The following is a 12,896-nucleotide window of genomic DNA, read 5'->3' as shown; positions in this document are numbered from 1 at the left end:
ATGTTTTATTTATAAACCATACAATTTACTAAAGTGTACAATCAATGACATTTGATATAATCACAGAGTTGTGCATTCATCATTTTAATCAATATTAGAGCATTTTCATTACTTGAAAAAAGAAAAAAATCAACAAAAAACAAACCACTATAATGCTCACACGCTAGTGCAATGAGTTATAAATCCTAAAATGTTCTTTGACCATTTTCATTCATTTCTAAACATTTAAAAACACATTTTTAGCAATTCTGCAAAGATTAAATTTCAGCTTTCCATTCTGCAACAACGTTCTATTTTCTGGTGACATATTCTTGCTATTATTAACTCCATGATTTTTCTCATTATATTTATGAAAAGTTCATAATAGTGAAATCATACAATATTTGTCCTTTTGTGCCTTGCTTGCTTCATTCAACATAATGTCCTATAGGTTCATCTGTGTTGTCATATGCTCCATGACTTCATTACTTCTTACTGCTGAATAATATTCCATGTGATGGAATCCTGAGTTGATTCCATCTTTTGGCAATTGTAATTAATGTCACTATGAACATAGGTGTGCAGATGTCTGTCCATATCACTGCTCTAAGTTCTTCTGGGTTATATACCTGGTTGTGGTATTGCAGGTTCACATGGTAGATCTATATCTAACTTCCTTAGGAACCACTAAACAGACTCACAGTGGGGATTCTACATTCCCACCAACGTGAATAAACATTCCTGCCCCTCCACATCCTCTCCAACACCTTCAGTTTTCTGTTTTGTTAATTATGGCCATTCTAGTAGGTGTGAAATTAAATCACATTGTAGCTTTGATTTGCATTTCCCTAATAGCCAGTGGTGTTGAACATTTTTTTCATGTGTTTCTTCAACATTTGTATTTCTTTTTTTAGAAAAAAGCTTATTCAAGTTTTTCAGTCAATTTTTAATCAGGTCATTTGAGTTTTTATTGTTGAGTTGCAGGATCTCTTTATATATAATGAATATTAGACCCTTGTCAGATGTGTGATTACCAAATATTTTCTTCCATTGAGTAGGCTGCCTTTTTACCTTCTTCACACTGTCCTGTTTGCTGAAGAAGTGTTTGTTTTTTAGGAGGTCTCATTTATCTATGTTCACCTTAGTTGCTTAAGCTTTGGGTATAAGGTTTTCAAGACTGCCATCTACTGCAAGGGCTTGTAGATATTTCCCTGCATTATCTTCTAGGAGTTTTATGGTCTTGGCTTTTATATTTAGGTCTTTGATCAATTTCGAGTTGGTTCTTGTAAGGGGGTGATACAGGGCTCATCTTTCATTCTTTTTGTTATGATATCGAGTTGTCCCAGCACCATTTGTTGAAGAGACTGTTATGTAAGACCTTCACAGGCAAAATAGAAACATGGCAGAAGAATGTTCTGTTTTATCAGTAGTGACTTAAATGTCAATGGATAAAATCCTCTAGCCAAAAGGCAGAGATTTGCATAATAAATAATAAATCATGACCCAACTATATGCAGTCTGCAAGAGACTCACCTTAAATTAAAAAATACAAGTAGGTTGAGGTTGAAATGATGGGAAAAAATATACCACACCAGGAATAACTAAAAGAGAGCTGTGGTGGCTATACTAATATCATATTAAATAGACTTTAAGACAAAACAGTCACAAGGGATACATATGGTCATTATATACTGATAAAGTAGACAATTCAATAAAAGGATGTAATATTTTAAGTATATATGCACATACCAGCAGAGCCACAAAATTTGAAGCAAACACTGACACATTTGAAAGGAAAAATTAATGGTTCTACAGAAATAGTATGAGAATTTAATGTACCACTCACAATAATGGACAAAACATCTAAGCAGTAGATCAATGAGAAAATAGTGGACTTGAATGATACACTAAACCAACTAGACCTAACAGACAAATATAGAACATTGCACCCAGTGGAAACAGAGTGCGCTCTAATATTTTTTATGTCTCAGTAATGTCCTTTTGAGCTTCTTCATTCTTAGAGCCCATCCAGTATCATGTATTGCATTTAATTGTCATCTCATGCATTTTCTTCCCTCCCTCTTTCTCTTCCTTCCTTCCTTTCTTTTACTTGTAGAAACATATATGCATTCATACATGAAATACAGTTTCCATATATTACCCTCCATACAAAGTTTTCCTTATTAACACTTTGCATTAGTAGTGTGGTTCCTTTGTTACAACTGATGAAATAATATTATTATAATTGTACTATAAGCTGGAGTCCTTAGTTTACATTAGGGTTCACTGTGTTGTACAGTCTTAGGGTTTTTAAAATATTTAAAAATATTTCAACCACATTCAACTATATATTTTAGTGGTGTTAATTACATTCAAAAGGTTGTGTTATCAACACCACCGTTTTTTACTAAAGCTATATATCACCCAAAAGAGAAACAAGTTAAACAGATTTTAGGTACCTGGTAAAACATATTCCTGTTTCAGAGTCTACTAATTTGCTTATTCTAATTATTTCATATCCATATTTGTATCCATAGAGCATACAATATATTTCCTTCTGGTCTGGCCTAATTCACTCTAAATGATGTCTTCAAGGTTCATCCATAGTGTATCATGTATCAGAACTCCATTCTTAGATAATATGCCATTGTATGGATATACCACATTTTGTTTATTCACTCATTTGTTGATGGACACAGGTTGCTTCCATCTTTTAGGAATTATGATTAACGCTGCTCTAAACATTGGTGTGCAAATAACCAATTGAGTCCCAGCTATTAGTTATTTGGGGTTTATACCTAGAAGTGGGCTTGTCAGGTCTTATGGTAAATCTGTACATAACTTTCTGAGAAACTGGCAAACCGTTTTCTGCAGAACTAAACAACCATTTTCCACAGCAGCTGCACCACTTTACAGTCCCACCCACAATGAATAAGTGGTTCTAGTTCTCTGAATCCTTTCCAATATTTGTTATTTTCCATTTTAAAAATAATATTAGTCATTCTATATGTGTGTGAAATACCATTTTCCCTAATGGCTAATGATTTTTAACATCTTTTCATGTACTTTTGGTCATTTGTATATCTTTTTTGGAGTAAAGACTATTCAAGTCTTTTGTCAATTTTTTTAATAAGGTTGTTTATCTTTTGTTATTGAATTGTAGGATTTATATATATATATATTCTGAATATTATCAGATATATCATTTCCCAATATTTCCTCCCATTCTGTAGGCTGTCCTTTTCTTTTCATGATGAAGTTCTTTGATGCTTAACGCTTTAAATTTTGATGACATCCCATTCATCTAATTTTCCTTTTTTTACTCATGCTTTTGGTGTTACATCTAAGAAGCCATTGCTTAAAACAAGGTCCTGAAGATACTTCCCCAATATTTCTTGTAGGAGATTTACAGTTTTGATTCTTATATTTATGTCTTTGATACATTTTTTAACAAATCAACTTTATTGATACATTTTAATAAAGCATAAACCCATCCAAAGTGCACAATGTTATTTGATACAATCACATAGTTGTGCATTGCATTCATTACTTCAATCAGTATGAAAGTATTTTCATTAAATCAATAATAAGCAAACAAAATAATCAGCTCTCAATCTCTCTGTGCTTCTGCTGTACATAGTTGCTATTTTGTTTCTTTCTCTTTAGTTTATTAGTATTTGAATTTTTTAAAAACAGTCTTATATATGCATTATTATTCATGATTGTATTTGACATGAGGTTTCACTATGTTATACAGTTCCATGTTAAGTTTTTTAGCTTTCCTGCTACTAATATACTTGTCCTTAGACTTTCCCTTTCAATCACTGTCATACCCTTATCTATGCTAGTTAAAAACACTATGATGTGCTTTCAACACTTCTATTCATTTCTAAAGATTTACCAACTACCTTTTTACTAATTCTGCCCAGATTAACCTCCAGCTTTCCATTCTCTACCCTTATTCTAGTTTCTGGTGACCTATATTCTAATTATTAACTCCACGAGATTACAAAATATATTTAGCTCATAATAGCACAGTCATATAGTATTTGTCCTTTTTTGTCTGGCTTTCCTCACTCAACATAATGTCCTCCAGGTTCATTCATGTTGTAAGTACACTTCATGACTTCATTTCTTCTTACAGCTGCATAATAGTCCAATGTGTGTATACACAATTTAACCATTTATTGGTTGATGGACACCTGGGATGTTTCCATCTTTTGACAACTGTGAATAATAACACTATGATCATCTGTGTGTAGATTTCTGTTCATGTCACTTCTCTCAATTCTTCTGTGTCTATGCCTAGTAGTGCATACTAGGCACTACTAGGCATATTGTTGGGTCATGTGGCAAGTCTATATTCAACTTTCTTGGAATATGCCAAACAGTCCTCTAGAGTGGCTGTACCATTCTACATTCCCACTAACAAAGAATAAGCTTCCCTATCTAGCTTCATTCTTTCCAATACTTTTAGTTTTCCAACTTTTTAATAGTGGACATTCAAATAGGGGTGAAACGATATCTCATTGTAGTTTTGATGTCCATTTTCCTAATCACTAGTGTATTAGTCAGCCAAAGGGGTGTTGATGCAAAATACAAGAAATCTGTTGACTTTTATAAAGGGTATTTATTTTGTGTAGGAACTTACAGACACCAAGCCACAAAGCATAAGTTACTTCCCTCACCAAAGTCTATTTCCACGTGTTGGAGCAATATGGCTGCTGATGTCTGCCAGGGTTCAGCCTTCCTGGGTTCCTCTCTTCCCAGGGCATGCTTCTTTCCAGACTCAGTGTTCCTCTCTGCTTGGGGCTTGCTTCTCTTTCCTCTGTGTGCTTACTTCCTGGGGCTCCAGCTTGAGACTTCAGCATCAGGAGGCAGGGCAGGATGGCATCCAAGTAAGTACACTGTCATCATCTCTCCTACAAAGGACAGGCTGTATGGTGACAGAATTCTGTTGGAGCAGGCTGCTTCAGGAACCTACATGGCAGGGGGTATCTGGACATTGATCTGGAGAGGCTGCAGCAGAATTAGTGCTTGCTCGAGGAAGAACTGTGAGTTTCTAACACTGAACTTGGAAGTCATTGGAAGGTAAATGCCTTCCCCCTGGGGTTGAGGGCATAGCACTCCAGGAAAGCTTCTGGTCATGTGGCAGCATTCCCAAGCCCCATGTTCCCCAAATACATGAACCCCAAGCCCATGGTGCCCAAACCCCTCAACCCACATTTCACAGACCTACATACCCCAAGTCCACATTCTCCCAGCCTTTGTTTCCCAAGCCCAGCACTCCCAGAAATCTGACATTGCCCTAACTCTCTGGTCCTGGACTAACTCCAGGAGTGGGAAGGTGTTGGCAGGAGGTTCAGAGGGGCCCAAAGAGTACAGATTAATTTTATTGAGTTTGGAGGAGCATATCAGCTGACTTGGGGAGAGCCTAAGAAAAGAGAAGAGGTGAATCTGCTGAGAGACCCTGATTTACCTAACTGCCCTGGGATAGGAAACTTGGTCTGGAAGAAAGTGGAGTCAAAAAATTAACTAGGCCCCCTGTAGCACACCTAAGGGAGAGGGACAGTAGGATGTGCTATGCAGGCTTCCAATAGCATATTTAGGGTTCCTGGCAAGGGGTGGGTGCTCTCTCTCAAGAAATTAAGAGACATTATTTTCTGAGGTGAGTTGGTTCACCAGGAACCCATTTGGATTTCCTACAGGAGCCCTCATGCAGCCTTGCTGTGGCCCTATGAGAGAGGGAAGTGAGGAAGGGAGAAAGGTGGAAGGTCAGACTCCTAAGCAATTTATTCAATTGCAAAGAGGAATCCTTGCCTGAGGCCTCATCCAGTCTTTTTTGTTGGTTTGCTTTCTTGTTTTTCTTTCCTCTTTATCTCCCCATGGCCCTTTTTTTCCTCTCTCTCTCTCTCTCTCTCTCTCTCTCTCTCTCTCTCTCTCTCTCTCTCTCTCTCTTTTTGTTTGCTTTTTTGAAAAATTTTTTCTTCTTTTTTCTTTTTTTTATGTTAGGTGCTGCAGGCAACATTTCTTATTTGCTGTGCTTCTTCATCTTCAGTTTCCTCTATTCTCTGTGTACTGATTTTGGCTACTAACACTCTCCCCTTTCCTTTACATCATTCTATCCTCTATCCTTAATTGTTTTTGTTACATTCCACCTCTTTTTGTTTAGCCCCCAATATTTCAGACATTTTATCTCTAATATCACTAATCTGTTTTTTATTTTATTCACTCTTTACTATCATTTCTTTTCTCTTTCCCTCTCTCCTCACCATACTGGCCTTTTAATTCATACTATATTTCCCCCCATATTCAATTTACTATCTCATTATAGGTACTCCATTTTTTTAGGTTATAACTATACACAGCTTATGTCAGTTCAATATCCATTCTCCCAGATCTCACATGGTTCTTCTGCTAACATTCACTAGCAATACTACTATTACATTTTATTTTCTTACCTCACTTACTTTCTCAGGCCCTAATATTTTCCTTCAAGGGAACTTAGCCAACAGCAAGGAAATAGAATAAGAAGAACAAAGTGACAAAGAGAAGACTTAGCAAACACACAAAAACAACTATTTTTTGTCTTTATTTTTTTAATGTTACATTAAAAAAATATGAGGTCCCCATATAACCCCCACCCTCCTCATCCCCTTCTCCCCCCATAACAACAACCTCCTCCATCATCATGAGACATTCATTGCATTTGGTGAATACATCTCTGACCACCACTGCACCTTATGGTCAATGGTCCACACCGTAGCCCAAACTCTTCCACAGTCCACCCAGTGGGCCATAGGAGGACATACAATGATCAGTAACTGTCCCTGCAGCACCACCCAGGACAGCTTCAACCCCCGAAAATGCCCCCACATCACATCTCTTCCTCCCACTCCTTACCCCCAGCAGCCACCAGGGCCACTTTCTCCACACAAATGCCACATTTTCTTTGATTACTAATCACAATAGTTCATGAATAGAATATCAGTAAGACCACTCTAATCCATACTCTATTCCTCCATCCTGTGGGCCTTAGAGTGTTTGTGTCCAGTCCACATCTATATCAAGAGGGGGCTTAGATTGCACATGGATGCTGGATGCAATTCTCCTGCTTTCAGTTGTAGGCACTCTTGGCTCCTTGGTGTGGTGGTTGACCTTCTTCACCTCCATGTTAGCTGAGTGAGGTAAGTCCAATAAACCAGAGTGTATGACCTCCAAGTCTGTTAAGGCTCAGGGCTTGACTACCACATGGTCAGTCCAGAGATTCAGGTCTGCTGGGTATACATTAAACCCCACCACAACTACAGTTCTGGTAAATGTAACAGGAGAGGCGTGTGAATAAAGATCACATCTGAGTCCAGCTCCATCACACAGAAACACAAACTCCAAAATAGGGCCAATTGAGATGGCACTGAACTCCATCTGCCATGACCATAGAACCTGTGGGTCTCTGTAGCCCTCAGAAGAACCAATACCTGGGGTTGTATCTACTTTATCTGTCTCTGGGACTCTGCTCAGATGTGCATAACGACAACCCCTCTGATAACCTCCCAGCTCTTTTTGGAGACTCATAGCCATATAAACTCATTTGTCCTTTCCATTTCCCCCTTTTATTCAGGTCAAAAAGCATTTTTAACTCCTGGTATTACATGTAGACTGAGATATTCTGCTGGTCCAAGTTGACACTTTTATTAAAGGTCATTTTCTAGTTACATCAATTAAATTCCAAGATGAAGAAGCTAGCCAAGTGAATAAATGAATAAACTCAAGAAGATAAAATGATGACCAGATAGCAACAAAAAACTACAGACCATACCATTAATCAGGGAAACATGGCCCAGTCCAATGAACAAATTAAAAAATAAGGGAGAAAAGTGGAAAACCGAACAAATAATTAAAGCTCTCAAAACATGTATCATGGACCAATTTAATGAAGTGAAGGAAGAGATTCAGTATATTAAGGAAACACTTGCAGAGCATACAGAAGAAATTGTAATCATGCACAAAAAGATAATGGAATGATGGGGATGAACAGCACAATCCAAGAGATAAAAAAAATACACTCTCAGCAAATAATAGTGGATTTGAAGAGGCAGAGGAAAGAATTGATCATGTGGAACACAGTACTTCTGAAATCAAACATATAGTAAAATTGATTGATAAAAAGAAAAAAATCCAGCAGGGACATAGGGACTAAATCAAAGCTACAATGAGATAAAATCTTACTCACATATGACTGGCAGCTATCAAAAAAACAGAAGATTACAAGTGCTGGAGAGGATGTGGAGGAATGGGAGCACTCATCCACTGCTGGTGGGAAGGCAGGTGGATCCAGCCATTCTGGAGGACAGATTGGTGGTTCTCAAAAAGTTAGCTATAGATTCCACTGCTGAGTATATACCCAGAAGAACTAAAGATAAGGATACAAACCAATATATGCATATCAATGTTCGTAGCAACATTATTCACTATTGCCAAAACATGGAATCAACCCAAAAGCCCATCAGCAGATGAATGGATAAATAAAATGTGGAATATACATACAATGGAATACTACTCAACTATAAGAAGGAATACAGTACAAGCACATGTGATAACATGGACTAATCTTGAGGACCTTATGTTGAATGAAGCAAGCCAGATATTGAAGGTCAAATAATATGTGAACTCATTGATATGAAACCAGAAAACTAAGCTGCCTCAGAGAGCTAGAGACTGGAAGATAGGCTTAAAGGAATTTGTGGGGGAGAGGAAGGTTGCAAGCTGATGCTTACATGAGTGAAGTCTATGATAAGTTGGATGTAAGTATTTGTAACAGGGAAAGGACAAGATGAGGACATGGGAATACCTTTGGGGCTTGAGGGGGACTAGGGTTGGGTGGAAGGGTCAGATGGCCCAAGGAATTTGGGGGAGGTCTGAGGGGAACAGTTGAATATGGGAGGATGTCAGGTATATGTTTGAAGCTATAATGTTGAGAAAACTCTTTAGAAAATTTAATAAGGGAGGATTATGTGTTTAAGGTGCTAAAGGGGGGCATCTCATACAGGGACAAGCTTCTAGGGAGTGAGTGCTCATTTTGTCATAGTGTGTTATATCATTGGGTGGTGACCCATACAATGAGTGTGAAAGTGTACCCACAACCTGGGGAGACCTGATATTCCAAAATAGAGGGAATTGTGTCTCTCAAGAGAATTGGTGGCTCCCAATTAGGACAATCTAGTATGCCAAGCCCTCATCATTGTTGTAGTATCTGTAAATCTGGTCCCTCAAGTAGTGAAAATTGATTGTCACTATTGTCCCTGAGGGGAGGGAGAGAGAGCTATAGAATAGATGGAAGCACAGCAACTGGGGGGCAATGGAAGTGCTCCACAAGATCATGCAATGATGGATATAAGACACGTTAACTTACACCAAATGTGTATAAAAGTCTATAAGAGGGAACTGGCAAGATGGTGGCTGAGTGAGCACACTTGAGATTCTCTCCTGCAAAGAAGTGGCTGGGCAGCATTGGAAATTCTTCAGGACCAGGCTGTTTTGGGATTTTGCAGGACAGGAGATGTCTGGACATCGATTTGGTGGGAAGGTAACAGAGAAAATTCATGTATGATATAATTGAGACTCTATTACACGGAGGTGGGAACTGCATGTGGGACACTCCCTCCTGCAGTGGGCAGAGCCATGGCAACAGTGCTGGGGTGACAATTTCTGGAGGCTCTGCAGTACTGGGGAATTCATAAACCCTGAGCAGGCTATTGGGGGGTTAATAGGACAGGAGGCTTTTGCAGACCAATTTGGGGAGTCAAACGGGAGTTATTTTTGTGAAGCGGGGAATTTTTTATTGTGGACACAAATAATAGTGCTTCTGCCTAGAGCCCCGCCCCCCAAAGGCCGGCTGCCGATCTGAAGCAGACTTAAATTTACACTATAAAGAGACATCACCAGGAGACGAAACAGAGTGGGAGATGTCTGGAAGCCAATTAGGGGAATATTTTGCGGAATATTTTGTGAAGCATGGGAATTTCAGTTTCGGACTCTGTTATCGGCATTTCCAGCTGGAGCCCCACCCCCAGGCCTGGCTATGGATCTGCATCATGAAACTGGCTGCAGTGTAGAGGCACCCACAGGTGGCTGTTCTGAGGGCTTACAGGGTGGGAGGTGTCCTGAAGTCGAATTGGTGATACAGCCACAGAATAGACCCAGTGAGTGAGTGAATTGACGGGTTCAGACACATAGGTTAGAGTTTGCGGAAGTGACCTCTCCCATAGGGCGGGCACACAGCTGTGGGGATCCCTGAAGTCTGTGTTGCACTGCGGTGCTCCCAGGCTCCCTGTTAACCAGATTTGAGGGTGCCAGGTCTGAGTCCCCTAAACCCTGGTGGCCCACACCCCAGAGACTTGCACCTCTTGAGTCTTCAATATCTCAGACTTTTGATCCCTGAATCCATCATGCCCTGAGGTCCATCTGAGGTTCTTGAAAGTCCTAGCCTTCAACGTTTGCAATTTTTCTTTTTTGTTTTGTTTTGTTTTGTTGTGTTTTTATTTTTATTTTATTTATTTCATTTTTTTTATTTTTTAATGTCCTGATTGCTAACATTGCATTATCTCCTGGTCTTTTATACCAGCATATGCCCCAAAGTCTTTTTTTTTCTTTCAGTTATTTAGGGGGGTTCTTTTGATGTTGCTGTTGTGGTTGTTCTACATCTTTTTTTTCTTTTCCATGCTTGTTCCCCTCCCTTTACCCATCCCCTTTTTCTTTCTTCCTTTCTTCTCTCTTTTTTTTCTCTCTCTTGTCCCTCATTTTCTTCTTATTTTAGTTTATCTTAATTATATAATAGGTGCTGCAGGGAACAACTCACATTTGCTGGGTTTCCTCATCCTCCGCTGCCTCATTTCTTTCTGAATTGATTTTGGCTACCTACACTATCCCCTTTCCCCTACATCTTGATATCCTCCATCATCTACTGTCTCTCCTATATTCCACCTTCCTTTCTTTGATTCCCAAAGTGTCTAACTCTTAATTTCTCATACCTTTGTTTTGTCTTCTGTCTTTTATCCACTCTTGAAACTATTGCCTTTCTTTTCTCTTTCCCTCTCTCACAAAAACACTAGCTTTTTAATTCATACCATATTCCTCCCATATTCAGTCGACTACCTCATTATAGGTACTCTACCTACTGCTATAACTCTACACAACTTACATGAATCTAATATCCATCCTCCCAGATCTCATATTGTTGCTCTGTTAACATATATCACCAATACTACTTTACACATTTTCCTTTCTTACACAATTGCCTTTCCCTGGCCCTAATACTTTCCTTTAAAGTGAACTCAACCAGCAATAAGAAATTAGAATAAGAACAACAAAGTGACAAAGAGAAGATATAACACTTACTCAAAGACAACAGCTAATTAATCCCCAAGACTAGACAAAGAAGCTAAGGAACTGATGAAACTTGTCAAGATAAAATGATGAAAAGACAGCAACAAAAATCTACAAACCAAACCAGTAATCAGGAAAACATGGTTGAATCCAATGAACAAACTAAAAACCAGGAAGGGCAGCAGAACTTCACACAAGCAATTAAAGATCTCAGAATATTTATCACCAACAAATTTAATGAAGTAAAGGAAGAGGTTAACAACATGAAGACAACACTTGGAGGGGAAATTGCAGACATATGCAAAAAGATAACAGATATGATGGGAATGAACACCACAGTTCAAGAAATCAAAAATACACTTGCAGCAAATATCAGCAGATTAGAAGAGGCAGAGCAGAGAATAAGTGATGTGGAAGACAGAACATTGGAAATCAAACAGATAGTAGAATTGGTCAATAAAAAGATAGAAAAAATCCAGCTAGGACTTAGGGACTTGAAAGACAATGCAAAATGCTCAAACATACCTATTATAGGCATCCCAGAAGGAAAAGAGAAGGGAAAGGGGTCAGAAGGAGTGTTGCAGGAAATAATGGCTGAAAACTTCCCAAATCTACTGAAAGAGACAGACGTACATATACAAGAAGCACAGTGCACCACAATCTCATAAACCCCAACAGGCCCAACCTAAGACATATACTTGTCAAATTATCCAATGCTCAAGACAAAGAGAAAATTCTAAAAGCAGCAAGAGAAAAGAAAACCATCACATACAAGGGAAGCTCCATAAGATTAAGTGCTGATTTCTCATCTGAAACCATGGAGGCAAGAAGGCAGTGGTATGATATAATCAAGGTACTAAAGGAAAAAAATTTCCAACCAAGAATACTCTATCCAGCTAAACTAGCATTCAAAAATGATGGAGAGTTCAAAATATTTGCAGATAAACAGAAACTGAAAGAGTATGCCAATAAGAAACCTCCCCTTCAAGAAATTCTAAAGGGAGTTCTGCAGGAAGAAAGGAAAAAACAGGATAGGCAGAATTGGAGGAGAGTATAAGAGCAACAAAAAAGGCAAAAAGAGAAGGGAAAACAAACAAACAAAATATGACAAACACAAGTCCAATCAAAATACGGCTAACATAAATAATTCATTGAAAGTAATAACACTGAATGTCAACGGATTAAACTCACCTATCAAAAGATTCAGACTGGGACATTGGATAAGGAAATATGACCCATCTATATGCTGTCTACAAGAGACACATCTTAGACTCAGAGACTCATGGAGGCTGAAAGGGAATGGTTGGAAAACAATCTTACAAGCAAAACAATAACCAAAAAAAGGCAGGAGTAGCTATATTAATATCAGACTAAATAGACTTTAAATGCAAAACAATTGTGAGAGACAAAGAAGGATACTACATTTTAGTGAAAGGGACAATCTGTCAAGAAGATCAAACAATCATAAATATTTATGCCCCTAACAAGGGTGCCTCTAAATACGTGAGGCAAACGCTGGAAAAACTAAGTGA

This window comes from Dasypus novemcinctus, chromosome 27 (genome assembly GCF_030445035.2).
Source record: "Dasypus novemcinctus isolate mDasNov1 chromosome 27, mDasNov1.1.hap2, whole genome shotgun sequence".
In the NCBI taxonomy this organism is placed as follows: Eukaryota; Metazoa; Chordata; class Mammalia; order Cingulata; family Dasypodidae; genus Dasypus; species Dasypus novemcinctus.
This window is presented reverse-complemented; position numbering follows the sequence as displayed.